The sequence below is a fragment of the Lontra canadensis genome, unplaced genomic scaffold (genome assembly GCF_010015895.1).
Source record: "Lontra canadensis isolate GAN:19392208 unplaced genomic scaffold, GSC_riverotter_1.0 scaffold153, whole genome shotgun sequence".
NCBI classification, from domain to species: Eukaryota; Metazoa; Chordata; class Mammalia; order Carnivora; family Mustelidae; genus Lontra; species Lontra canadensis.
In genome coordinates, this window is record NW_022631147.1 from 115,194 (window position 1) to 141,094 (window position 25,901).

The 25,901-nt window shown below is 40.8% G+C and overlaps 1 protein-coding gene, 1 non-coding gene and 1 pseudogene across 12 annotated transcripts in view; 1 reads left to right on the forward strand and 2 right to left on the reverse strand.

Moving 5' to 3' along the window:
* Positions 1-487: 487 nt before the first annotated feature.
* Positions 488-1,583, reverse strand: LOC116859308 (annotated as a pseudogene).
* Positions 1,584-12,945: 11,362 nt separating this feature from the next.
* Positions 12,946-13,048, reverse strand: LOC116859311. The gene has a single exon (XR_004381128.1). It is a non-coding gene; the product is annotated as a U6 spliceosomal RNA (small nuclear RNA).
* A 1,925-nt stretch (positions 13,049-14,973) lies between these two features.
* Positions 14,974-25,901, forward strand: part of ERC1 (ELKS/RAB6-interacting/CAST family member 1) — a 563,354-nt gene continuing 552,426 nt past the window's right edge. For 7 of the 11 annotated variants that reach the window (XM_032844410.1, XM_032844412.1, XM_032844416.1 and 4 more), the window contains exon 1: positions 14,975-15,189. The gene's annotated coding sequence lies outside the window, so the exon portion shown is untranslated. Of the gene's footprint in view, positions 15,190-25,901 lie in introns of all 11 variants that reach the window. The other 4 variants (XM_032844411.1, XM_032844414.1, XM_032844417.1 and 1 more) reach the window with 2 other exon arrangements.

A 25,901-nucleotide genomic window follows, 5' to 3' on the forward strand; every position in this document is an offset into this window, starting at 1 on the left:
CAGCATTTTTATTAATTTTTGTATTATTATTATTCTTTACTATAATCATTTTTAAGACCAGTTGGCTTTTTTCTTTTTTCTTTTTTTTTTTAAAGATTTTATTTATTTGCCAGAGAGAGAGAGAGAGCAAGCGAGTACACATGAGCAGGCAGAGAGGCAGGCAGAGGCAGCGAGAGAAGCAGGTTCCCTGCCGAGCGAGGAGCCTGATGTGGGACTCGATCCCAGGACCCTGGGATCATGACCCGAGCCGAAGGCAGCGGCTTAACCCACTGAGCCACCCAGGCGTCCCCAGTTGGCTTTTTCTCTAAGTGGAGCCCAACATGGGGCTTGAACTCACGACCCTGAGACTACAATCTGACCCCCAAAATAGCTCTCTAGTAGATTAAATTTCTCCTCCATAATCGCTTTGCTAAAAGGTTTTTTTTGCTTTTGTTTTTGTTTTTGACTGGCCATGGTTTGATATTGTTCAGGGAAATGACTCTTGGCCTCAGAAATGGGCTACTTCCTGCAGTTCCAGCCCTCAGCTGTGGTCCCCTCTGAGCAGGTGAATTCCTCTGCTGAAACTTGCATACTATATGGAGACAGTGTCACCAACAGCCAGGGAAGTCAAAGGTCCTAATCTATCCAGGGACAAGGTGAACAAGCAGGCTCCAGGATATTGGTTCCAAAATGTGACTTTGCAATCCTGTCATGTAATAAAGTAGCAATTATAGGCATCGAGGCCAGTGCTCTTGGTAGAAAGATGCAGGATGCAAGAGTCTGGAAATGCCCTTATATTCTCATTTTCTGTTCCATGTCTGCCTTACGTTCCACAGTGTGGCTTCACAGCCTTCCCCTCCAAAGCCGTTGCTGCAGGACACATATTTGTGTCTGTCCTTGCTGACCTTGCAGAAGTCTGAATATTGCTGCTTTGCAGGAAATGCATGAGGCACCTGCAGCCCCCGACTGTCCCATAATCTGATGGTTTTATCTTCAGAAGTCTAAGTGTATGTTGTTCTTGGGGGACCTAGCGCAGCTAAGTGACTGGGTTCCTAGAGACAGAGGTTCTCCGTACACGAGTCCCAACATCCCACAGAAGCAGGGTGCTGTCCCAAGAGCCAAGACACAGCTGTGACATGTTTGGACTCATAGCCAATGCAGTGACCACCAGGGTGTGGCCAGGAACTGTGGCCTTGGTTGTGAAGGACCATACACGTCCCACATCACGACCATTCTTTCACGACAGGCGCTGAAGAACTGGCTTGATTTGCAAATACAGGCTACCTTAGTGATTTCTCATTCCTGTCCTCTGAACCTTTCACCACATTTCCAGTTTTCAAGTTAGAGGCCACGACTGGCTTATCTTTTCCTCTGGAGACACCCAGGTCTGAGTTCAGAGCAGCAACAGAGACAGTGTCCATGGGGGCTGGGCTCTACTGCTGACAAGATTTAGTTCAAGTTCTCTCTTCTGTAATTCTGCTGGCCTCTATTTTTTTTAACTGAGAAGTGCTGTGTTTGAGTTTGCTTTGCAGTTTCCCCATCAGTGCACAGAATCTACATAAAACCTTCTGAGAAAGAGCTCATTTCAGAGGGCACCTGAACAGCAGCACCCTTGTGGCTGCTGGAAGTTGTGTCCCCCACCAGACCAATAGGATTTTCTTGGGGTGTCTGCCTGGCTTATTTGATAGAGCAGGTGACTTTTGATCTCAGGATTCTGAGTTTGGGTGTAGATATTACTTAAAAATAACAAAAAAAAATTTTTTTAAGATTTTACCTGTTTACTTGACAGAGAAATAGCGAGAGAAGGAACACAAGCAGGGGAAGTGAAGCTGAGCAGGGAGCCTGATGTGGGGCTCAATCCCAGGACCCTGGGATCGTGACCTGAGCTGAAGGCAGGCACCCAACAACTGAGCCACTCAGGTGCCCCAAAATAACAAAATATTTTTTTTTAAAAAATGGGATTTTCTTGGTGAGCCACTCTATTCAATGACTTGTACTGTTTATCCTTTGGAAAATAGTTCGGGCAGCCACTTGCTAATCTCTGTGATTCCAGCGGGCTGGCGGGTCACGGAGCTGAGGCTGGTGGGGCACAGAGTGGAGGGCGTCCACAGCTCCCACACTCCACAGTCTCTGGTGCCTCTGCCCTTAGCGGTGACATGCATCGCTAGGACAGGAGGTGTTTTGCTATAATTTATATCATAAAATGAGTATTGGATTATCAAATTTTTTTGTGTGTATCTATTATACATGTTTTTTCTTTAATACCTTAATGTGGTAAAGTACAATGATTTTCTAGTATTAAATTACATTTGTACATCTAGCGTAAACCCAACCTAATTATTACACACTATCTTTTAAATATATTATTGTGTTTGGTTTGCTACTTACTATTTTTTGTAACTTTCATAAGAATTGTTCTATAACTTAATGTTCTTATACTGTCCTTGTCTGGTTTTGGTATTCATATTTCATTAACTTCAGTAAATGAGTTGGACTGAGGCATTTTCTATTTTTTATGAATTATCTGGAAGAGTTGGAAATAAGTTTAAAATTATCTGTTCCTTACATATTTTGTAGAACTGATTTGTAAAAACTTCTGAACTCTTTATTTTAATGAGAGAGTTTTTACTACCAAATTTCTTTTTTTTTTTTTTAAGGTGGAGAAGCAAGGCTCTTGATACTTTTTTTTTTTTTTAAGATTTTATTTATTTATCTGACAGAGAGAGATCACAAGCAGGTAGAGGCAGACAGAGAGAGAGGAGGAAGCAGGCTCCCCGCTGAGCAGAGAGCCCGATGCGGGGCTCGATCCCAGGATCCTGAGATCATGACCCAAGCCGAAGGCAGCGGCTTAACCCACTGAGCCACCCAGGCGCCCCATCCAAATTTTTTTTTCTTTTTTTTCTTTTTTTTAAGATTTTATTTATTTATTTGACAGAGATTACAAGTAGGCAGAGAGGCAGGCAGAGAGAGAGGGGAAAGCAGGCTCCCCGCCGAGGAGAGAGCCCGATGCGGGGCTCGATCCCAGGATCCTGGGATCATGACCTGAGCCGAAGGCAGAGGCTTTAACCCACTGAGCCACCCAGGCGCCCCCAAATTTCTTTTTTATAGAAATATTCAGGCTTACTATTTCTTCTTCAATCAGTTTTATGAAGTTATAAACTATGTGTATTTATTTATTTTTTTAAAAGATTTTATTCATTTATTTGTGGTGCCTGGGTGGCTCAGTGGGTTAAGCCTCTGCCTTGGGCTCAGGTCATGATCCCAGGCTCCTGGGATCGAGCCCTGCATCAGGCTCTTTGCTCATTGGGGAGCCTGCTTCCCCCTCTATCTCTGCCTGCTTCTCTGCCTACTTGTGGTTGTTAGGGTCCGTAATCAAAGGAACGAGACAGACACAAAGTGAAAGATAAGCAAAGCTTTATTTCACGCCAAGCATCGAAAATCAAACCGACCGGTCAGGGCTGTCTCTTACAAAGAGGCAGCGATGACCAGGACACCGACCCCCGACAACTCCCCTACCCGGTGGGACTGCTCCCCGGCAACGCTCATGATGCACCCCACGATGCCCCCCACAATGCCGCAGCCCCCAAAGATGCCCCGGATCCCAACGACTACCACTCCCAGCCTCACAGACTAACTTTTATAGAGGTGGGGGTTTGAGCCCAGCCCACACAACAGGTGGCCAATGAGATTGTAATACACAGGGAAAACTGCACAGTCATGCTAGGTCAGCAATACGGGTGACCAATCAAATTTCAATTTACCATAGTCAATATATGTGCACCCCACTGATTGGATGTCTCCATCCGGCCTGGCCCGCCCCTATATCCTGGGCCTGCAAGCAAGTTCCTCTGGGAAGGGCAGGGTCAAACCAAGCCCACAAGGAAATGGCTCCCTCTGGCCAACCAGGCTCTTATGGTGAACTCTCCCTCTCTTTCTGTCAATTAAATAAAATCTTTTAAAAAGAAAGATTTTAGTCATTTATTTGACAGAGAGAGACACAGTGAGAGAGGGAACTCAAGCAGGGGGAGTGGGAGAAGGAGAAACACGCTTCCCACGAGCAGGGAGCCTGATGTGGGGCTTAATCCCAGGACCCTGGGATCATGACCTGAGCTGAAGGCAGATGCTTAGCCCATTGAGCCACCCAGGTTCCCCCAGCTGTGTGTATTTAGATATCTCCCCTTGTTCATTAATTTCTTTGATCACCATATTCCTGTCTTTCAGAACTTTTTCTAGGATTTTTTTTTTCTGAAGTGTCATTTATATTTTCCTTTGGTGAAGATCAATTGGTAATAAACCTTGTGCTTTTGTTTATGTGAAATGTGTTCATTTTGTCCTTGGTCTTATAAAATAGAGTTACTGTGTACGTAATTTCAAGATGACTGTTATTTTCTCTGAGTACTTGAGGATATTATTCTGTCTTCTGCCTTCCCTTTTGTGTTAACAAGTCTGCTCTCAATCTAATTACGGTGCCTTTGTAAATAAGCTGAGGTGTTTTTTCTTTTTTTTTTTTTTTTTTTACCTGATGTTAAGGGTTGAATTGTGTCACTCAAAAAGATACGTTAAAGCCCTAAGCCCCAGTACCTAAGAATGTGACCTTAGTTTGAAACAGGGCAACTGCAGATACAATTAGTTAAGATAAGGTCATTTTGGAGAAGGGTGGCCCATTAATCCAACATGACTGGTGTCCTTTTAGGAGAGGAAAAGAGACACAGAGGCACAGTTATATGAAGATATAACAGATGATAATGGAATCAGAGATTGAAGTTTTGCAGTTGTGAGCCAAGGAATGACAAGGATTGCTAGCAAATCATCAGAAAGAAGGAAGAGACAAGGAAGGATTTTCCCCTACCAGTTCAGGGGAAGCATGACCTTGATGACACCTGGCTTTTGGACTTCTAGACTCCAGAACTGTGAGACAATAAACTTCTGTTATATTAAGCCACCCAGTTTGTGGCACCATTATAGCAGCCCTTAGAAAAATAATGCAACTGATTTTAAGATCTGTTGTTAAAAAAAAGAAAGAAAGAAAAAAAGGTATTATCTTTCATGTTGTCGGTTTCACTGGAATTTTCTAGGTTGGATTTCTTTTTACTTAGTCTTCTGAGTGACTTCTGATGTGTAGATTTATGTTTTTTATCAATATGAAAAAAATAACACTCATTATATGGATATAAGCTCATCTCCATTCTCTCCATTCTCCTTCTGGGACTCTTAAGTAGATTTAAATCAAGAAACTGCCTTTTCTATCCTCATGTCCCTAACCAGTCATATTTTCATCTCCTTGTGCCTCTGTGCTGCTTTCTAGGTAGAGATGTGAGGCATCTCATTGTCCACTGCTAGCCATTTTCTCTTTGTTTTAGCAATAGAACTTAATTTCAATGGGTCCATGACCATGCACAATAAAAGCTGTATTTCCAGTTTGCCCTTGAGCAAAGAATGTCCATGTAGTGAGATTTTGCCATGGGATATAAGCAGAGGTGGTGTGCACAATTTTTAGGAGATTTTCTTTTTGGCTACTTGTACATCTTTGGAGAAATATCTATTCACATTTTGTACCCATTTCTTTAATGGGGTTATCTTTTTATTGTTGAATTTTAAGAGTTATTTATATATTCTAGATACAATACTAGATATACGGTTTGCAAAATTTTTCCGTATTCTATACACTGTCTTTTCACTTTCCTGACAGTGTCTGAGTTAGTCTCCTAGGGCTGCCATAACAAAATACCACAGACTGGATATGACCTCATTTAAACTTTATTGCCTTTTATTTTATTTTAAAGATTTTATTTATTTATTTGACAGAGAGAGAGAGATCACAAGTAGGCAGAGCAGCAGGCAGAGAGAGAGGAGGAACAGGCTTCCTGCTGAGCAGGGAGCCTAAGGTGGGGCTTGAACAGGACCCTGGAATCATGACCTGAGTTGAAGGCAGATGCCTAGTGACTGAGCCACCCAGGACCCCAACATTCTCATTTTAAAAGAGAGAAAGAAAAAAGAGGGTGTGGATCCAAAGGAAGTCCAAAACTTAGCAAAGCAAATTCCATTAGATTTGAAGGCTCTAGTATAATCTTTTCTGGCTCAATACTTTGTCCTCTGGGCCTCTGGAGATGGCAGCATCATCTTCTTGGTCCTGGGCAGTAGCTTTGTTCCTGAAGGACTGTTTGGTAGCAGCCTGACTGACTTAAACTGAGGATACAGCTTTGTCCCCCACCCCCAGACCTATATCCTCTGGGCTCATGTTAGGAGTGACAGCTCTGCTGATCTCTGAAAAGCTTTTGGTGCTATTCCTCCCTTTTCTTGAAGGATAATGGGGACTGGCAGCCAGAGAGCTCTATTTTTTTCATCCTGTAGAATCCCAGAAGTCCAACAGGATTCCTTTATTTTGTTGACTCTGTCCCCATTACTGCAAGTTGGCAGTGTTTCTGCTGGTATAATCCCCTCTCTATTCCTGCATACTTCTGAGATGGCTAACTGAATCCATGAGTCACACTGTTGGGAGGAAGAATTTTCTCTACCTTCAAGGTCCTTCTTGCTGGACTAAGAATCAAATTGATACGAGACAGATTAACAGAAAATCAAACTTAATAGCATATATACAGGGAATCCACACAGACATGGAAATTCCAAAGACAGTCAGGCAACACGATGCTTACATGAGTTAAAGAGGATACAAAGGGGAGAAAGACCATTAGCAGGAAGGTGAAAGATGTTTAGAAAACCAAGGTTGCCTTATTATGTAGACAAGTTTCTTAGGTAAGGAGGAATCTCTATTAATAGCTCTCTTCCTGATACAAAGAGAGAGTTGAGGGGGAAGTAAAAAGCTTTTTCTGAATCTGCTGGGTTTTAACTGTTTTTAGTTCAAAATAACGTTCATACGAAAGTGACCCATCTTGGGGCAGTCTGCCCTTGGACCCTATAGCATTCCCAATCTCTTTATCAAATGATTTCCCAGCCACACCTTTGATGTGCTTTGTAGAATATACCTTTTCTTCTTTTGTAATATGGCTATTCATTGAGTACTGCCCTCAATCCCAACATGTGGAAAGGGGGTGGGTTTCCCCACATTACCAAGGAGTTCTCTAGACACCAGCTAGCTGCGTATCTTATAATCCAACTCAATTCTGACAGTATCTATGCAGAGATGGTATCAGATCCCACAGGTTAAGGGGTCAGCCCCATAGGAGTACTGTCACCCCACACTCTTTCCTGCTCCTTCATATGCCAGAAGCAAGTCTGTGTTATTACCTGTATCCCTGGCCAACTGGCTACAAATCGGAAGTTCCAATGTTCCCCTCCAACTCAGGATGCCATATACAAGTTCAGATTATTACCTGTACTTCTGACCAGTTGGCGATAAATCAGAGATTCCCATGACCCCCTCCTTAGGATTGTTGAACTTCCTAGAGTGGCTCACAGAACTCAAAGACACATCCTTCTCAGTGGTTCTTTCTTTCTTACTGTTTTATTATAAAAGGATAGAACTCAGGAAGAGCCAGATGGGAGCGAGGCATTGGGCAAGGTATGGTAAAAGGATGCAGAGCTCCCACCATGCCCTTGCATCACTTAACCCACACTTCTGTGTGTTCACTACCCCAGAAGCTCTCCAAATCCCATCCTTTTGGATTTTTGCTGGAGGCTTGATTACATAGGCAAGATTGATTAAATCACTGGCCATTGGTAATTGATTCAAACTCCAACCCCTCTCCCTTTCCAAGAGTTGGGGGTGAAAGTTCCAAACCTCTATTCCTGTTTGGTTCCCCCGGCAACCGGCCCCCATCCTTAGGTGCTTTCCAAAAGTCACTTTACTAACATAAGCCCAGTTGTGGAAAGGGGCTTGTTACAAGACATCTGTTTCACTTATGTCACCAAATATCATGACAAAAGATGTTCCCATTGCTTTTATTGCTCAGGAAATTCCAAGGGTTTTGGGAGCTGTGAGCCAGGAATAGTAGATATATTTGAGAAATATATTTGATTATCTGAGTGACCAAATATAAATCATAATATCACAGATAGGCTAAGAATTTTCCAAATCTTTAAGTCTGGTTCCTTTTTGCTTAATTCCTTCAATTTATCTCTCTTCTCCTGCATTTTACTATAAGCAGTAAGAAGAAATCAGGCTGTACTTCAGCATTTTGCTTATAAATATTCAACTTTATTACTTTTAAATTCTACTTTCCAGGGGTGCCTGGGTGGCTCAGTCAGCTAAGCATCTGCCTTTGGCTCAGGACATGATCCCAGGGTCCTGGGATTGAGTCCCCATCAGGCTTCTTGCTCAGAGGGGAGCCGGTGCCTCCCTTTCCCTCTGCACCCCGGTTGTGCTCTCTCTCTCTCTCTCAAATAAATAAAATCTTTAAAAAAATTCTACTTTCCACAAATCATGAGAACATAATTTGGCCAATTTCTTTGCCATTTGATAAGGGTCACCTTTCCACCAGTTTTCAGCAACATGCTCATTTCTGTTCGAGAGCTCACCAGAATCACCTTTGATATTCATTTTTGTACCAACAGTCTCTCTTCAAGGCATTCTAGGCTTTTTCTAACATGCACCTCAAGGCTCTTGCAGCCTTTAATCATAATCCAATTCCAAAGCTACTTCTACATTTTTTTTAGGTATTTGTTGCAGGTAACATCTCACTTCTCAGTATCAAAATCTGTATTAGTTTGGGAGGGATACATTAACAAAATATCATGGGTTAAACAACAAAAATTTATTTCTCACAGTTCTGGAGGCTGGGTATCCAAGATCAAGGTATCTGCAGGTTTGGCCAGTTTGCAAATGGCCATCTTCAGGTTGTGTCTTCATGTGACCTTTTTTCTCTGTGCATATTTGCCAAGTGTCTCTTCCTTTTCCTACAAGGACACCAGTCCCATTGGGTTAGGGTTCTACTCTTACAACCTCATTTACACTTAATTACCTTTTTGAAGGCCTCTCTCCAAGTATGTTGAAGGTTTGGGAAAGGGTGAGGAACTTTGAAGAGATACAATTCAGTCCCAACTAGTGTACTTGAAATACAAGAGATAATTTTTTTATTGTGGTAAAATATATACAACATAAAAGTTACCATTTTAAACATTTTTAAATGTACAGTTGTATGGCATTAAGGGCATGCACACTGATACACAATCATGACCACGATCATCTTCAGAACTTCAGCTTCCCAAACTGAAGTTTGGGAAGTACTAAACACTAACTCCGTATTCTCCCTCCCTCAACCCCCTTTTACTTTCTGACTCTATGAATTTGACTACTCTAATTATCTCATATAGATGGAATCGTACAATATACAGTCCTTCTGTGACTGGGTTATTTCACTTGGCATCATGTCTCCAAGATTCATTCATGTTGTAACATGTGTCAGGATTTCCTTCCTTTTTAAGGCTAAATAATACAAAAGTTTTCCATTTTGGTGAAGTCCAGTTTCCCTACTTTTTTTTCTTTTGTCACTTGTATGTTTGGTTTCATAGCTAAAAAGCTATAACCGAAGGTCACACAGATTTATACCTATGTTTTTTCTCTAAGAGTATTATATTTTTAACTAATTATATTTAGGTCTATGGTCCATTTTGAATTAATTTTTGTAAATGTGAGTAGGGGTCCAGTTTCATTCTTTTGCATTTGGATATACAATTGTTACAGCATCCTTTGTTAAAAAGATTATTCTTGGGGGGTTTGGGTGGTCAGTCAGTTAAGTGGCTGCCTTCAGCTCGGGTCATGATCTCCAGGTCCTGGGATCGAGCCCCACAGCAGGCTCCCAGCTCAGTGGGGAGTCTGCTTCTCTCTCTGTCTCTGCCCCTCCCCCTGCTTATGCTTTCTCTCTCAAATGAATAAATAAAATAAAAAAAAAAAGACTATTCTTTTTGTATTGAATTACCTTGACGTTCTTGTTGAAAATTAATTGTCCATAAATGTATGGGTTATTTCTCAACATTTAAGTCCTTTTCAGTGATAGATATGTTTATTACCTTTCCAGTACTACACTATCTAGATCACTGTAGCTTTGTAGTCAGTTCTGAAATCAAGAAGAATGGGTTTTCCTTTTTTTCTTTTTAAGGATTATTTTGGCTATCCTGTGTCCCTTACACTTCCATTTGAGGGACACGACTTGTCAATTTTTGAAAAAAAAAAAAAAAAGGTAGCTGAGATTTTAATAGGATTGCATAGAATCTGCAGAAAAAATAGGGGCAAAATATTGCCATTATAACACTATTAAGTCTTCTGCTACTATTTCTTGACGAACTACCTAGATCGATGATGACTTAGCTTACTTATAAACCTTGTATCTTGTGTCTTCCTACCCTCTCAGTTTAGACTAACAATTACTCGCTCCTCCATTAGTTACTTTTCCTACTTTGAACAATACGTTTTAATAACCAGAAAAGTTCTGCCAATAATAAACATAATCTCTTCAATGCTTTTAGCTTTATTCCTACCTTTTTGCCTCCGTATGTTCCATGTCTTAAACTATCTACTGTATTTTTTCCTTTATATTGCCAATGGTATAAATTTACAAACTATGCTTTTAATGATAGCAAGATTATTTATAATTTATTAATATGTTGGGGCTAAAAGTTGAACACCAGAAAACAGCATTTTCTAAGCTTTCTATCACAGTAATTAGTTATTCAGTTGAATTCTTTGTTTTTCGGATTTCTCTTTGAGAGCTCCTCTCTTTCCATTCCAGTCTAGTCTGGAGTTCTTGGGACCTCCCTGAATTAGATCCAGTAATCCTTGAATATGATATTGTCAAATGACCTATTTTCTATCTCATTTTGCTTAATGACGTCTTCAAGGAACTCTATTTAAAAAGGGTTTTTGAGGGGCGCCTGTGTGGCTCAGTCTGTTAAGTTTCTTCCTTTGGTTCAGATCATGATCTCAGGGTCCTGGGATTAAACCCCCCCCCAAAGACTCCCACTTAGCCGGGAGTCTGCTTTTCCCTCTCCCTCTGCTGCTCCCCCTGTTTGTGCTCCCTCTCTCTGTTCCTCTCTTTGTGAAATAAATAAATAAAATCATAAAAAAAAAAAAGAGTATGTGGGAGTTTACCTTTATGAATCCCTGCAGACCCGAAAATGTCTTCATCCTGCTCTTTACTTAATGATAATTTAGCTAGGAGTGGAATTTTTTAAAAATTGATTTTTTTCCCCTTAGGTTGTGAGGTTCAAGAAGTATTTCCCTAAGAAACTTGAAACTCTTTGTTATCTTCTTATATTTAGAGTTGCTGGTAAGAGTTCTAATGTCAGCTTGTTTTTGGGTCACTTATTTTTTTTTTCCCCCTTTGGAAATTAAAGATCTCTGTTTTTGCAGTTCTAACATTTTTACAAGGTTGTTTTTGCTCTGCGTGAGTAGACACTTTAAGCTCTGTGAAATTTTCTTCCATTATTTTTGAGTAATTTTCCATTCTTTATTTACTTTTTTTTCCTCTTGTAATATTAGTCCTATTGGATTGATTCTTTCTCATATATTTTCCCTTGCAATTTCCATTTCTTTGCGTTCTTTTTTTTTTTAAAGTTTATTTATTTATTAGATCAAGAGTCATGTACTCTCCTAACTCAGGTAGCTAGGTGCCCTCTATTTCTTCTATTTGTGAAAAATTCATTCACTTTATCTCTTAACACATCAAATGAATTTATAATTTTGGCAATTTCTTTTTTCTTTTTTTTTTAACCCACTGAGCCACCCAGGTGCCCCTTTTTTCTTTTTTTTTAAAGAGTTTATTTATTTGTTTGAGAGAGAGAGTGCGCTCACAAGCTGGGGAGGGGGAGAGACAGAGGGAGAAGCAGACTCCCTGCTGAGCAGGGAGCCTTTATTCCAGGATCCTGGGATCTTGACCTGAGCCAAAGGCAGGTGCTTAACCAACTAAGCCAGCCAGGCACACCTAATTTTGGCAATTTCTTATTTATGGTTTCAAGACTTACTTTTTATTCTTGGATTGTTATTTCACCTAAGTATACTATGTATGTTATTCTTGTTTCATAAGTGTAATAAAAAGTCCATGAGCATACTAATTATTATTTTTGAAGTTCTCTGAAGTTTCTCTATTTCCTGTATGGCCACATTTTCTGTTTATCTTTCTCCCCTCCCCCTAAATTGGAGACTTCTTTTAAGTAGCTATTAATCTAATCCTTGGTTGTCTGTTCATGTTTAAGATGAAGTAATTGGAATGCTGATTAGGAATCTTGTGAATTTGGGAGGGTCTTGCCAACTTGCACAACTTCACTCAAGGGTGAGTGGGTAGAAAACCAGCTATTGTGCCAGAATGAAGACTGTTTCATTCTTAGTCATTATATACTCAATCAGCAGCCCAACTCCTCCCCAGAGATTATGAGAACGCTTGATTTTTAGCCTGGGATAAATGCTTACATACTGTAGGCATAAGGAAGGATTCTTCTGTTCTGTATCAAGGTCTTTATTTCATCTCCCTGTTGGCCTCAGAACCCCCTGCACCTACTCCACATTATGGTTTCTTTCATTTTGTTTAGTCAGACTGCCCTCACTTGGGGTGTAAATTTAAAAATATATATATGTGTTTTGGTGGTCTTCCCATTTTCTATTATGAATGGGTTTTGTATCATTTTAAAAATTCCTTTATTAGCATTTTAATGGGTCTTGGGAAAAAGAGATAATGCATGCCTGTGCTTAGTTAGCTAGCTTTTTAAAAATTTATTTTTAATTTATTTTTATTACTATTATTTTAAAAGATTTTATTTATTTGAGAGGGAATGAGAGAGAAAGAGAGAGAGAGAGGAGCGCGTGCGAGCACGCAAGAGCAGGGGGAAGGAGAAGCAGAGTCCCTTCTGAGCAGAGACCCCAATATGGGGCTTGATCCTAGGACCCTGGGATCATGACCTGAGCTGAAGGCGGATGCTTAACTGACTGAGCCACCCAGGTGCCCCCTAGTTTTCTTTTCTTTTCTTTTCTTTTTTTGTAATTGAAGTATAGTTGACAACCAATGTTACATTACTTTGAAAATTATGGAATGCTTCATTAGTTTGTGTGTCATCTTTGCACAGGATCTACACTGATCTTCTAGCATTCCAATTTTAATATATGTGCTACCCAAGGGTGCACTCAGCTGGCCTTAACGAAAAAATATAAAGCGTAAGTTAAAACAAAACAAAACAAAACAAAACAAAACAAAACAAAACGTCTGGGGCAGAGTAGGAAATAAGAAAAACGACCAGTGGAAGGGCAGAAAACCAAAGAATAACCCCCCCAAACACAAAAAAACAAACCACCACAATTCTCAGTCTGTGATATTGATAGTACCCTGTGTTTGTATAATCTAGTGCTTAACATAGTAACTCTCCAGATCCACATATTTTAGCGACATAGCGGATCTCAGACATCGAGTTCACACTCCATTTTACAGTTAAGAAAAGTAGAACCCAGAAATAAAGTGATTTTCCCAAGGTCATTCAAGTAGAGCGTGGCAGAATGGAAACTAGGATAGGACTCCCGCTTTTTTTTTTTTAAACCTCCCACACTGCTGGGGAGTAACAGGATGAGCAGATCAGCAATTAGATGAGAAAGATCTTGAAAAACAGTCGAAGAAGGATGGCTTTTTTGGGGGGTAAAAAGCCAGATGTCTAAAAAAAATGAAGTATTGTAGGATGCTTCTTTGGCAGCTCTACAATCTTCTTTGGCAGCACAGTCCAACAATTGGTAGGCATATGTTGAATGTACTGAAGGGGGCGACGGTACAGCAGGACCGGGAACTGCAATAATCCAAGTGCGTGGTGATCTAGAAGGGAGCAGAGTCTGGGCAGGATGTCACTGCAGAATTTGGTGAATGAATGAATGTGACTACTGAGGACAGACGGGAAAATGTTAGTGGGATTATGAAGGAGTGTAAATTGGTTAATTGTGGTGGAGAATAAGGGGGGGTAAAATATGAGTCAACCCCGTTTAGGGGCATTTTAAAATTATCTGATTCAACCTAAAAGACTGGGGCGAATATAATATCACATCACTCCTACTTTCTTGATTAGGATAGTTTACCTACATTCGTAAATTAATGGATGTAGCTGCCCTCTTTGCATGACTCCAACAAAAGAAAAGCTGACTGCAATTCAGTACAAGAAAATTGGGTTTCCTGAAATAAGGTACCATTTGCTTAGTAGACTCGCCTAGCTGCTGTGAAGACCAACTAAGACAACGTAGCTCCGCATTTGGCACATCGCAAGAGCTGAATGTGCATCTTAAATTCCGCCCACGCTCTGCTCTCCCGCGAGGCTCCCACACAAAAACCACGTACACTGGCGTGGGTCTTCTGCGACGCCCAAGTTCTCTCCCTAAGGTCAAGTGCACAGCCCCGCGGCCACATTCGCAAAAACTAAGGGTGGGGGAAAAATCCAATTTCCCTCGGACAAAGGGTTTCCATCGCGGCCTCGGGAGCGCAGCCCGGAGTGTACACGGCTAGACCTACTCCCCTACAGCAGTGGCGATCCTGGGGCCTGTGTAACGGGCCCCGCCAAGGAGGGGGTGGGGCGACTCTAAGGTTTGGGAAAGCGACGATTCCACTCTTCGGGCCTGGCCGGTCCACTTCCTACGGCAAGCAGAAGGAGACAAACGCCGGCTTGCCTCGCTCCCACCTACCGCTTCTTCCCGGAGCGGTCTCCGGCTCTCCCTTCCCGTGGCCGCAGGGGCCGCGCGGGGGGGGGTGTGGACGCCCCGCGCCCGTTGCTCTGCTTGGGCGCGCAATGCCCGCCGGAACCTTGAGTCACCCCACTCCCAGCCTCTAACCCGCCTTCCTCTGGAAGGCGCCGGAGGACTGTAGGCTGCCAAGTCGCACTCTCTGGAGGTTGCGGGAAGGCTAGGTGGCCGGGTCGGGAGGAGGCGGAGCTCGCGGTGTCTCGGCCCGGGGCGGGGCTAGGTGTCTCGCGCAGGGGGCGGGGCGCAGTGACGTCGGCGGGCGCTGGGGCCGTACTGTGGCTGTGGCGGCGGCGGCGGCGGCGGCAGCGGCGGTAGTGGCGGCGGCGGTGGCGGCGGTGGCGGCGTCCGGGCGGCAGCAGCAGCAACAGCGGCAGCCCTGAGGAGGGTGAGACGGCCGCCGTGGCGGCAGCTCGGAAGTCGGGCGGGACGGAGAGCTTCCCGCCTGCCGCTGGCGCTGAGGCTTTTTTTTTTTTTTTTTGCCTTTTCTTAGCTTGCTTCTTCCTCACGGCCCTGGCTAGGGCTGGGCAGCGCGCCCCCGGGGAGGGGCGGAGCTGTAGGTGAGGCTTCAGGACCCCCTCCCCCTCCTCTCCCTACCGGGGGGGATGGGAAAGTCCGGGGAGGGGCGGACCCCACCCCACCCCACCCCACTCCACCCCAGCCCCCCGCGGGCTCCACCCCACCGAGCTCCAGGATTGGGCGGGAGCTGAGGCGATAGATGTGGGGAGCCCGAGGTGGGAGATGGGAGGTAGGGGTTCTGGGCGTTTGGAGAGCTGCGGAGGGTATGAAGCGTGATGTTGCGGGCGAGGTAGTGGCTAGATGGAGAAAGTGGGGAGCCATGAGGAGGTTGGGGTGCGGTCAGGGTAGACCTATGTGTTTAGGCGACTGATGTAAAATGTGGAAAGAGGTGAGGATTTTTTTCCTTTTGTGAAATGGTAAGCTAGGAGATGAAAGGTTGTATTTCAAAAGGAAGATGAGCTGTGGATGTTGCCTTTGAGACAGTTGGAGAAGCTATGGCACTAGGTCTCACATTTCTACTTTAGGGTTTGGTTATTATTATTTTCCCTCCTGGTGAGATGAGTTGGGAGGGAAGAGAATCCCTCTGCTTTTGGCGCAGGTGGGTACATTGTGAGGGTGGTTGGGTTTAAAGTTTTACACCCTTCAAGAAGAGTGAGATCTTGGATTAAGACAACTTCATTCTGGCAGCAGCAAAAGGGAATAGGTCCTATTACACCTAGTTCTTTAAAGGTGTTACCGTCCAGTCTTTTTTCTGTGCCTGAAAGATCTCTTTATATCACCTCACTTATAAGCTTTATCCTGTCCCCTTAAGAGAAGGCCTGAAAATCAGGTGGTTGCTTTGGAAGATAGGTTTTTGAGTAATAGTTGCAGGTGGTTGTGGTTGACTGCTTTGGATGGATGATTTGAATAGTTCTGTTGGAGCTAATTATATGAAAAATACTTACATGTTTTTAAAGCACAGCTGTCTTTTACAGCCGTTTTTCAACAGACCTTGACATTTAAACATTTTGTGTTCAACACAATTATTGGGGATTATTTTTATTTCTCAGTTGCAGATGTTATTAGACAGTTTAAAAATGAAGTGGAATAATCCTGTTTTTCAGGAGGTCCCTCAATTTCTGAGAAATGTTCTTGGAGTCTAGTGCTTTTAAAATGCTCTTTAATAACATTTTGGGGACATGTATCTCAGTTGATAGGTAGATACATGTTACTAAGAGTAAACAGTGTTCAGTGTTCTTCACATCAATGTTTCACAACTTTATTCATTAAATCAGAATCTTTTCTCGATTCCTGCTCCCTATTAGATTACAGTATTCACTGACCTTACCTATCAATTAGTGTCATTTAAGCTGTTTCTTGCTCAGAAAACAGATCCTGTGATGGACATGTATTATGTAATGGATGGAAGTAGGCATGACTCTCAATAATTTATTTGTGGAGGAAGAGAAACCATCATGAAATGGAATTTAAGCGGTGACTTTCCCAAGGCTTACTCAATTTATTTGGGAACAGAGCCAGAGAAGTGCTTTCCTGTAACCCAAGAGAGAAATATACAGATGTGAGTGTCAGTAGTTGCGGATCATTGCCTTTTTTAACATGCTTAATTAATGAGCAAACTATGATCTTCTAGAAATACTTTGGCTTCAGACTTACAGGCAACAGATGATACAATAGCTATTAAGTGAGAGTGTCCAATATGTAATTCTAAAAGATTCAATTAAATGTATTCAAACAAATCAAATTAGAAGTTGGTAAATGAATACTTTTGATTTGGATTACTTAGAAGGAAAAATGAAAATTCACATATCTAGTTTTGGCTTTTAAATTATACTTTAACTGGGTGTGAATGAGGACAAATGTGAACTAAGATACTGGGTGAAACTTTGTGTGTATATTGCTAAAATTACGTTTGTATGGCTGACAGTGGGATGTGCTGCTTTGTGGGAATGAATCATGGGATTTGGGGGAAAGTATCAGGTAGACGTGGCCTGTTTCTCTTTAGAATTTCTTGTGCCTAAAAAATAAATACTACATTTTATTTTTCAAGAAAGGTCGCTTGCTAGTCTTTGTTGTGATGTTCTTGTTGAATTTACTGAGCTCTCCCCTCCCCGCCATTACTAAAGTCAGGTAAGTATGTCAGTTTGTTAATTCAACGTTAGTACTGGAAGCAAGATAAAAGTGAAGGTTCTTACAGCAACAACTGCTCTTCTGTTCTAGGTTTATGCTTTTAGAAGTAGTAGCAGATTGTTAAATGTGTGTTTTACACATATCATATCAAAACTTCAATGGAAGACCAGGGAATTAAGTATTTATATATAATAGTATATATATATAAATAGCATATTTATATATATATAATAAAATAATAAGTACATTCTTTATCAATTTTCAGACAAATGTAATGAAGTAAACAGCATACAGGTTATATAGAATATAATTTATTTCTATAGCTCTTCAGTGTCTGAACCTTGGGGGCACTGATTCATTCAATGGTTATTTATTGAGTATTGTTCTGGGTACTTTTTTAGCCATTGGGGATACAGTAGTGAATAAAATTGACAAAAATCCCTGCCTTCATGGAACTACCTTCCAGATACCTTTGGGGAGATGAGGAGAAAACTGGCAAAGGAAATTAATAAAAGGTCATTGGGTTAGGAAAAGCAGGAGAATGTGAGGTACTAGTAGTGATGGAGAGGAAGTTTTTAAGGAGAAGGCAATGATCAAGTGTGTCATTGTTTGAAGATGTGTCAGAGTGTTGGGTAAGGAATAATTTTTCATGGTTATAATGTCTAATAACAGAAGTATGCTTTTTAGTGTGAGATGAAATAGATGTAAGACTTTGTCAGCTTTTTACTTCCCTGGGTTGATTTTTTTTAAAAACATACATTAAAGTTTTTATTCTTTTCAGAATAAAATAGGCAGTATAAGTATACTTATATAAGTATACTTATATTAAAGACAGATGAGGCATTTTTGTTATTAATTTTGTTTTTTTTTTAATATACTAATAACTATTACACTCATTTAAAAAATAGGTAATGCACATACCAAATCAGAAACTATACAAGAGTTCTTCGGGAAAAGTAAGTTTCCTGCCCCATCACATTGTTCCTGAAGGCAGTGCAGTCACTGTTTCCAAGTTCTTGTTTTTCCTAACCAGTGAAATTTTGTGCAATAATAAGGTTTAGCTATTTTAAAATTGCATAAATATATTTTATCTTTCCTTTTTTTTTTTTTTTTTTTGGCAGGCTTAGTATTTGTTTTCATTATTTAAGTCTAGTTCCTGAAGGCCTTTTGTTTTTATTTTATAACAGCTTTATTGAGAGATAATTCATACACCAGACAATTCACTCATTTAAAGTGTATAATTAATTTTTTTTTTGGTGTAACTATCACCATAATCAATTTTAGAACATTTTCTTCACCCTCAAGAGAAGCTGTTATTTTTCTGACCTTTAGTTTAAATATTCTTTTGTATATTATGTGGGAAAAAATGTTTGTGACATACTTGCTTACCAACTAAATGGCAGTTAAGGAGAAGGAGCTTAACTGCCATTTAGTGTGTACTTTTAATATTCTCTGACTGAATTGGATCATAGGTTTGTGTTAAAGTCAACTTAGATAGCATTTTATTTGGTTGAATACATGCTTGTGAAATGACTTGCTTACGTGTCTTCTTTTCATTATTCCTTCATTTATCACATATTTATTGAGTACCTTTTGTGTTCTAAGTGCTGGGCTAGGCAAGATGGAATCCATGATGAATAATGCACAGTGTCCCTTATTCTTAAGGCGTTTTATTCTGGTGAGAGAAGAGGAGTAATTAATAGGGGTCTGTGGGCTCCTGTGCTTCAGTTGGGTTCTATATCAGCTCATAGGATGAATTCCTAAACAGCATTGTTGGAAAATCTGAGATGAGATCTTAAGGATAAGTAGGATTAGGCTAAATGAACAGGGTGCAAGTAGAGGGAACAGGGTTTGTAAAGACCGAAGACGAGAAAGCTATAGGGCGAATTGAGTGATTTGAAAATAGTTTGGTCTGCTGGAGTGTTGAGTGCTAGTGTGAGGTGTTGGTATCCTCCCTTCCTTATGTTAAATAGTGTATTGTCTTTTTATTTTTTTTTAAGATTTTATTTATTTATTTGACAGACAGCAAGAGAGAGAATACAAACAGGAAGAGTGGGAGACGCAGAAGCAGGCTTCCCACTGGGCAGGAAGCCCAGTGCTATGCGGGGCTCGATCCCAGGACGCTGGCATCAGGACCTGAGCCGAAGGCAGACGCTCAACGACTGAGCCACCCAGGCGCCCCAGTAGCGTGTTGTCTTAAAAAGCAAAATCATGGAGCACTTGGGTGCCTCAAACCTTAAGCGTCTGCCTTTGGGTCAGGTCATGATCCCAGGGTCCTGGGATCAAGCCTGATGTCCCCCTCCTTGCTCAGCCTGCTTCTCCCTCTCCTACTCCCCCTGCTGGTGTTCCCTCTCTCCCTGTCTCTCTGTTAAATAAATAAGTAAAATCATAAAGAAAAAGGCAAAATCATTACATTGTTAATTTGCTTAAACCCTGTGGATTGCTGTCACTTTGTAGCTGTATAACTTTGGGTGAATTACTTTACTGTTTAAAACTCAGTTAATTTTCTCATCCATAAAATGGGAAAAATAGTCTTACTTCATGTGATTGTTGTGCAGAATAAATGAAATAATACTCATAAAGCTTTTTTTTCTTAAAAGATTTTATTTATTTATTTATTTGACAGACAGAGATCACAAGTAGGCAGAGAGGCAGGCAGAGAGAAAGGGGGAAGCAGGCTCCCCACTGAGCAGAGAGCCCGATGCAGGGCTCGATCCCAGGACCCTGGGATCATGACCTGAGCTGAAGACAGAGGCTCTCACCCACTGAGCCACCCAGACACCCCAATAATACTCATAATGCTTTTAATAAAGTGCTTGGAATATACTAAGTACTCTGTAAAAATCAACACCCTCATGGTTGATTATCACCTGATGATAGGGTGTGGTGATGGTGGTAATGATGCCTGATTTGTGGAATTCCTTTAGGATATTGTGGAGCCCCAGGGAGTTCTCAGGAGACTGGAAAATGATACCTATCTTTTTTTTTTTTTTTTTTTTTTTAAGATTTTATTTATTTATTTGACAGAGAGAGAGAGAGAGAGAGAGAGGGAACACAAGCAGGGAGAGTAGGAGTGGGAGAAGCAGGCTCCCCGCCTAGCAGGGAGCCCGATGAGGGACTCGATCCCAGGATCCCGGGATCATGACCTGAGCCGAAGGTAGACGCATAACGACTGAGCCACCCAGGTGCCCTGATACCTGTCTTTTTAACACTTTTTCTGAGAGGAATGAAATGAATACTAAAAACTTTAGGCTGGCACTGTCCAACAGAACTTTCTATGGTGATAGAAATGTTTTATATCCCATTCAGTACAGAAGCTACTGGTCCCATGTGCTTACTGAACACTTCCAGATGTGGCTAGTATAAGTGTTGAGAAATAATTAAAATTGTTAATTTTGTTAAGGTTAATTTAAATAGCCACTGTAACTAGTGATCAGTGTATTGGGCAGCATGGCAATATGTTTATAGATTGATGACTATGATACTAAACTCTGGGAGTGTTTTAACATACATTATTTAAAAAGTAGTTTCAGAGGGTGTCTAGGGGCTCAGTTGGTTAAGTATCGACTCATGATTTCAGCTCAGGTCATGATCTTGGGGTCATGGGATGGAGCCCTATGTTGGGCTCTGAACTCAGCTCAGAGTCTGCTTGAGATCCCTCCACTCCTCTGTGCTCTCTCTCAAATAAACGAATGTTAAAGAAAAAGAAAAGGTAGTTTTAGAAGCCTTGTTAAAGGATACAGTGATCACTGGAATATAGCGTGGATTCATGAGGTCACTTCAGATAATAATTTCCATTTCCTAGAGTTGACATGGTTCGTAAGCTGATAAGGAAATGGAGTAGTTGTAATTTATCTAGACTTTACCTCAATCTTTTCATGCTGTCTTTGTGGAAAATATGAGCTATTTTATGAGAACAAGGACTGTCATATGTTCTCTACTGAGCAAATAGTAGATACTTGCTAAATATTTGATGAATGAATGGATGATAAGACAATTAAGTGAATTCCCAACTGGCTGTGAATGGATATACCCAGAGAATAGAGTTGCTTACTGAGAATGATGGGTTTGAGGAACCGGTATTAGATGACTCATCCCTGTGTGTATTGAGATAACCCAGGAGCGGTGGTGTTAAAGACAGTGGCAGTGTGAACTAGTTGCCAGCATCTACCCACTGAATGTGGAGGATGTCCAGGTGGTCATTAGCTGATAGTGAAAAGGCAGAGGTGGAAGACTGTGTTGTTGAAAAGCATGAGAATCAGAGAAACAAAGATTTTACATGGGAGTTCAGGATTTTACATGGTCTGGAGGTGGCATGGGAAGAAAGAAGGGTACCAGTCTCATTTCCCAACATTGAATGCGGAATGTGAGAGACTTAATAGCCTCCACTTTAAAGGGCTGCTTGGGAAGAGGGTCCTGGGAAAATCAGTTTTCAGTTAAGGCAGAGAGGCAGTAAAAACTTTCAGAAGAGCTGCTTCATAATGGAATACAGTTCCTTGAAAGTATTTTTCCACCCTCCTGGCTTCTTATCAGTTAAATCAACTTATTTATTTATTTATTTATTTATTTATTTATTTATTTATTGTAGGCTCTACTACTGATTGAGCCAGCCAGGCACTCCTCATCACTTAAACTTTATTTATTTATTTTTAAAGATTTTATTTATTTATTTGGCAGACAGAGATCACAAGTAGGCAGAGAGAGAGGAGGAAGCAGGCTCCCCGCTGAGCAGAGAGCCTGATGCGGGGCTCGATCCCAGGTCCCTGGGATCATGACCTGAGCTGAAGGCAGAGGCTTTAACCCACTGAGCCACCCAGGCGCCCCAGAACTTTATTTTTAAAACATATGTGTGTATGTAATCTCTGCACCCAACATGGGGCTTGAACTCATGACCTAGAGATTAAGACTTGCATGTTCTTCAAACTGAGCCAGCCAGGCACCCCATCATTTAAGCTTTAAAGTATCTGTCTCATCTTAACAAAAAACTCTTCTCCCATCTTCATACTTTCTCTAAGTTGCTGTCCGCTTTATAGCCACATTTTTTTAGAAGACTTACCTACATTTGTTATATTGTCTCCATTTCTTTGTCTGTGATTCTCTTCTTAACCTATTGTTTCTGTCTTCACAATTTCATTAAAACTTTCTTGCTGGGTTGCTAATGTGTTTAAAGCCAATAGCTATTTTTCTGTCCTCTTATTTAACCTTTTAGCTGTACTAGTTTTCTATTGCTATGCAACAAATTACCCTCCCAACTTAACTTAAAACAACAAACATTTGTTGTTTCACAGTATCTGTGGGTCAGGCATTTGGGTGTGGTATGTCTGATTCAGGGTCACTCATAAGGCTGCAATCAAATGTTGACTAGGATTGCAGTCATCCCAGAGCTCCACTGGGGGAGGGTCTGTTTCCAAGCCCAAGCATGTGGCTGTTGGCAGGCCTGAGGTCCTTGTTGGTTGTTTACTGAAGAAATCAATCTTGCCATTTGGGTCTCTGCAACATGGCACCTTGCTTCTAGATTGAGAACTCTGTGGAGGACGAGCAGAGGTAGTAGCCAGTTTTTTGTAACCTATTCTTGGTAGTGCCAGTCTCTCACTTGCTCTATTCTGTTCTTTAGAATGGACTCTCTAAGGTCCAACACATGCAAGGAGGGGTTCCACAAAAGTGTGAATACTAAGAGGCAGAGATAATTCAGAGCCATTGTCAAGATTGCCTACCCCAGCAGCATTTGATCCAGCTGATTTCTCCTTCTTCGTAATGCTTATTTCTTTCACTCTCTTTAGATCATGCTTCTGTATTTCTTCCTGGTTTTTGGCTTTCTTTTCTGTCACCTTTGTTGAATCCTTCTCTAGCCATTCATTAAATGTGTGAATTTCTATGAGTGATCTCATCTCCTATCTCATTTTTCAACTACATGCTGAGTATTCATTTTTCTGACTTCAGCTTTTACCTCTTTGCTGACTGTAAGGACCATTGTTACTCAGTATTTCCATTTGGGTGCCGCTTAAACTCAGCACATCCAAAGCTGGTATTCTTGATTTCTCTTATTCTTGTACCTTCCATTTTATTGTTCCTATTGATTTTATAAAAGTCATTGGTGTTCAGTGATGGTGTAAATGTTTTTAATGAGGTAGTGCATCCCCATTCAGATTCCAAGCATTGAATGAATGTTTGCTAGGTGATTTTTAAGTTTCCTTCCCATTTTGAGTTACTGTGTTGGTAACTAGTGAAGATTTTTGATTAGGAGACACATGATCGGACTGTGCTTTGAAATGTAGCAACTCTTGAATTCATTAAAAAAAATATTTTTAAGGGCAGTTTTAGGTGCACAGCAAAACTGAGTGGAAGGTACAGAGATTTCCCATAGATTCCCTACTCCCACCCCACACATGCAGAGCTTTCTCCATTATCATCTCCCACCAGAGTGATATATTTATTACAGTTGAGCCTTGATCAACACATCATTATCACCCAAAGTCCATATGAACTCTCATTTTTAGTGGTTGACCAAGAAGGAAAGTAAACTTGGTATTCCTTTTAGTTTTCTTTATTATGGTGGGCTTTGCGATGAATATAGACAATGGTTTTCATCAGATAGTCCTTTATGTGTATTATTTACATTTTCCCTTATTTTATTGTTTTACTTTTTTGTTTAAAAGACCTTTGTATGGAAATTAGGTAACTGGAAAAAATTGTCTGAACCTCAGTTAAACATCTCTGAAATTGTGAAAGTATTTCAAGAAATAAGTTTGGACCTTAAACATAATTTTATTGTAGTAGTATAGTTTATTGTGAAGGGATTAATTTCTCCTTGAAGTCCTTCTTAAATGTAACACACATACAGGAAAATGTATAAAACAAATGTATAGCTTAACTTATGAAACAAACACTTGTGTAACCGTCATCTAGGTCAAACACTAGCACCTTGCCATCATTCCACAGACTTTGTTTGCCTCTTCCCAGTTACATAAAGATAACTGTTGTCTTGACTTTTATGGGAATAATTTTTTGCTTTTCTTTCTTACATAAACCTATATTTAGTTTTGTTTGTTTTTCCATTTTATATTTATGGGATCATATTGTATTTATTTTATGCTTGGTTGCTTTGACTCAGCATTTTGTGAGATTTAGGTTTGTTGTTTTTAGCTATAGTTTGTTCATTTTCATTGCTAAATAGTCTTCCATTGTATAAATACACCACAATTTATCCATATATCAATGATGGATATTTAGGTTGTTTCCAATTTGGGGTCATTATGAATTATGCCACTGTGGCCATTCTTGTACAGGTCTTACGGTGCATATATTTCTGATGACTGTAAGAGCCTGGAGTGAAAGTTCTGGGTCATAGAGTATGTCTAAGTGGAATTTTAGTAGATAATTGCGAAACAATATTCCTTTGTAGTCTACAAACTTAACTGCCCCAAAGCAATATTTGAGGGTTCCTTTTGTTCTATATCTTTGCCAGTATTTGGTATTGTCAGTGTTACTGATAGCAGCTCTTCTGGTAGATTTATGGTGATATCGCATGGTTTAATTTGCATTTTACTGATAACTAGTGAAGTTGAATAAATTTGTCTTTTGGTCATTTGAAGCCATTTTATAAAGTGCTTATTAAAATATTTTGCTCAATTTCCTGTTTTGCTCAATTTTCTGTTTTTAAATTTTTTTTTCTTTTTTTGTTCTTTTGTTTTTTCTTTTTTAAAAGATTTTATTTATTTATTTGACAGACAGAGATCACAAGTAGGCAGAGAGGCAGGCAGAGAGAGAGGGGGATGCAGGCTCCTTGCTGAGCAGAGAGCCCGATGTGGGGCTCGATCCCAGGACCCTGATATCATGACTTGAGCCGAAGGCAGAGGCTTTAACCCACTGAGCCACCCAGGCGCCCCATGTCTTTTTTGTTCTAATTAATTTATAGGAGTTATATATTTTGGGTAGGACCCCTTTGTTGGTTATTTGTGTTGCAAATACTCCACGCTAATCTGTTGCTTGGTATTATCTCTCAGTGGTGTCTTTTGAAGAACAATATTTAAAAAAAAATATTTTATTATTTATTTGAGAGAGTGAGCGAGAGAGAGAGAGCACAAGCTGGGGGGTGGGGCAGAGAGAGAGGGAGAAGCAGGCTTCCCACCAAGCAGGGAGCCTGACATGGGGCTCAGTCCCAGGATCTCCGGATCATGACCCAAGCCTAAGGTAGACACTTAATTGACTGAGCCACTGAGGCATCCCTTGAAGAACAAGATTCTTAATTTTAATGTAGTCCAGTTAACATTTTTCTTTATGGTTGGTGCTTTTTATATCTGCATTCAGAATCATTCCCTACCCTAAGGTCATGAAGTTATTCTCATTCACTGTTTTCTGGAAGTGTCATTGTTATATAGCACTATGGTCTGCCTGTAATTGATTTTTTTGGTGTAATGCTATGGGGTAGGAGTTGTGGTTTATTTTTCTCCTGTATGGTTAGCTGATTTTCTCAGCACCATTTGTTGACAATTGTTTCCTTTTCAAATTGGTTTGTAGGGGTGCCTGGGTTGCTCAGTCAGTTAAGCATCCAACTGTTGGACTGTTGGTTTCGGCTTAGGTCATGGTCTCAGGGTTCTGGGATCCAGCTCTGTGCTCAGTGTGGAGT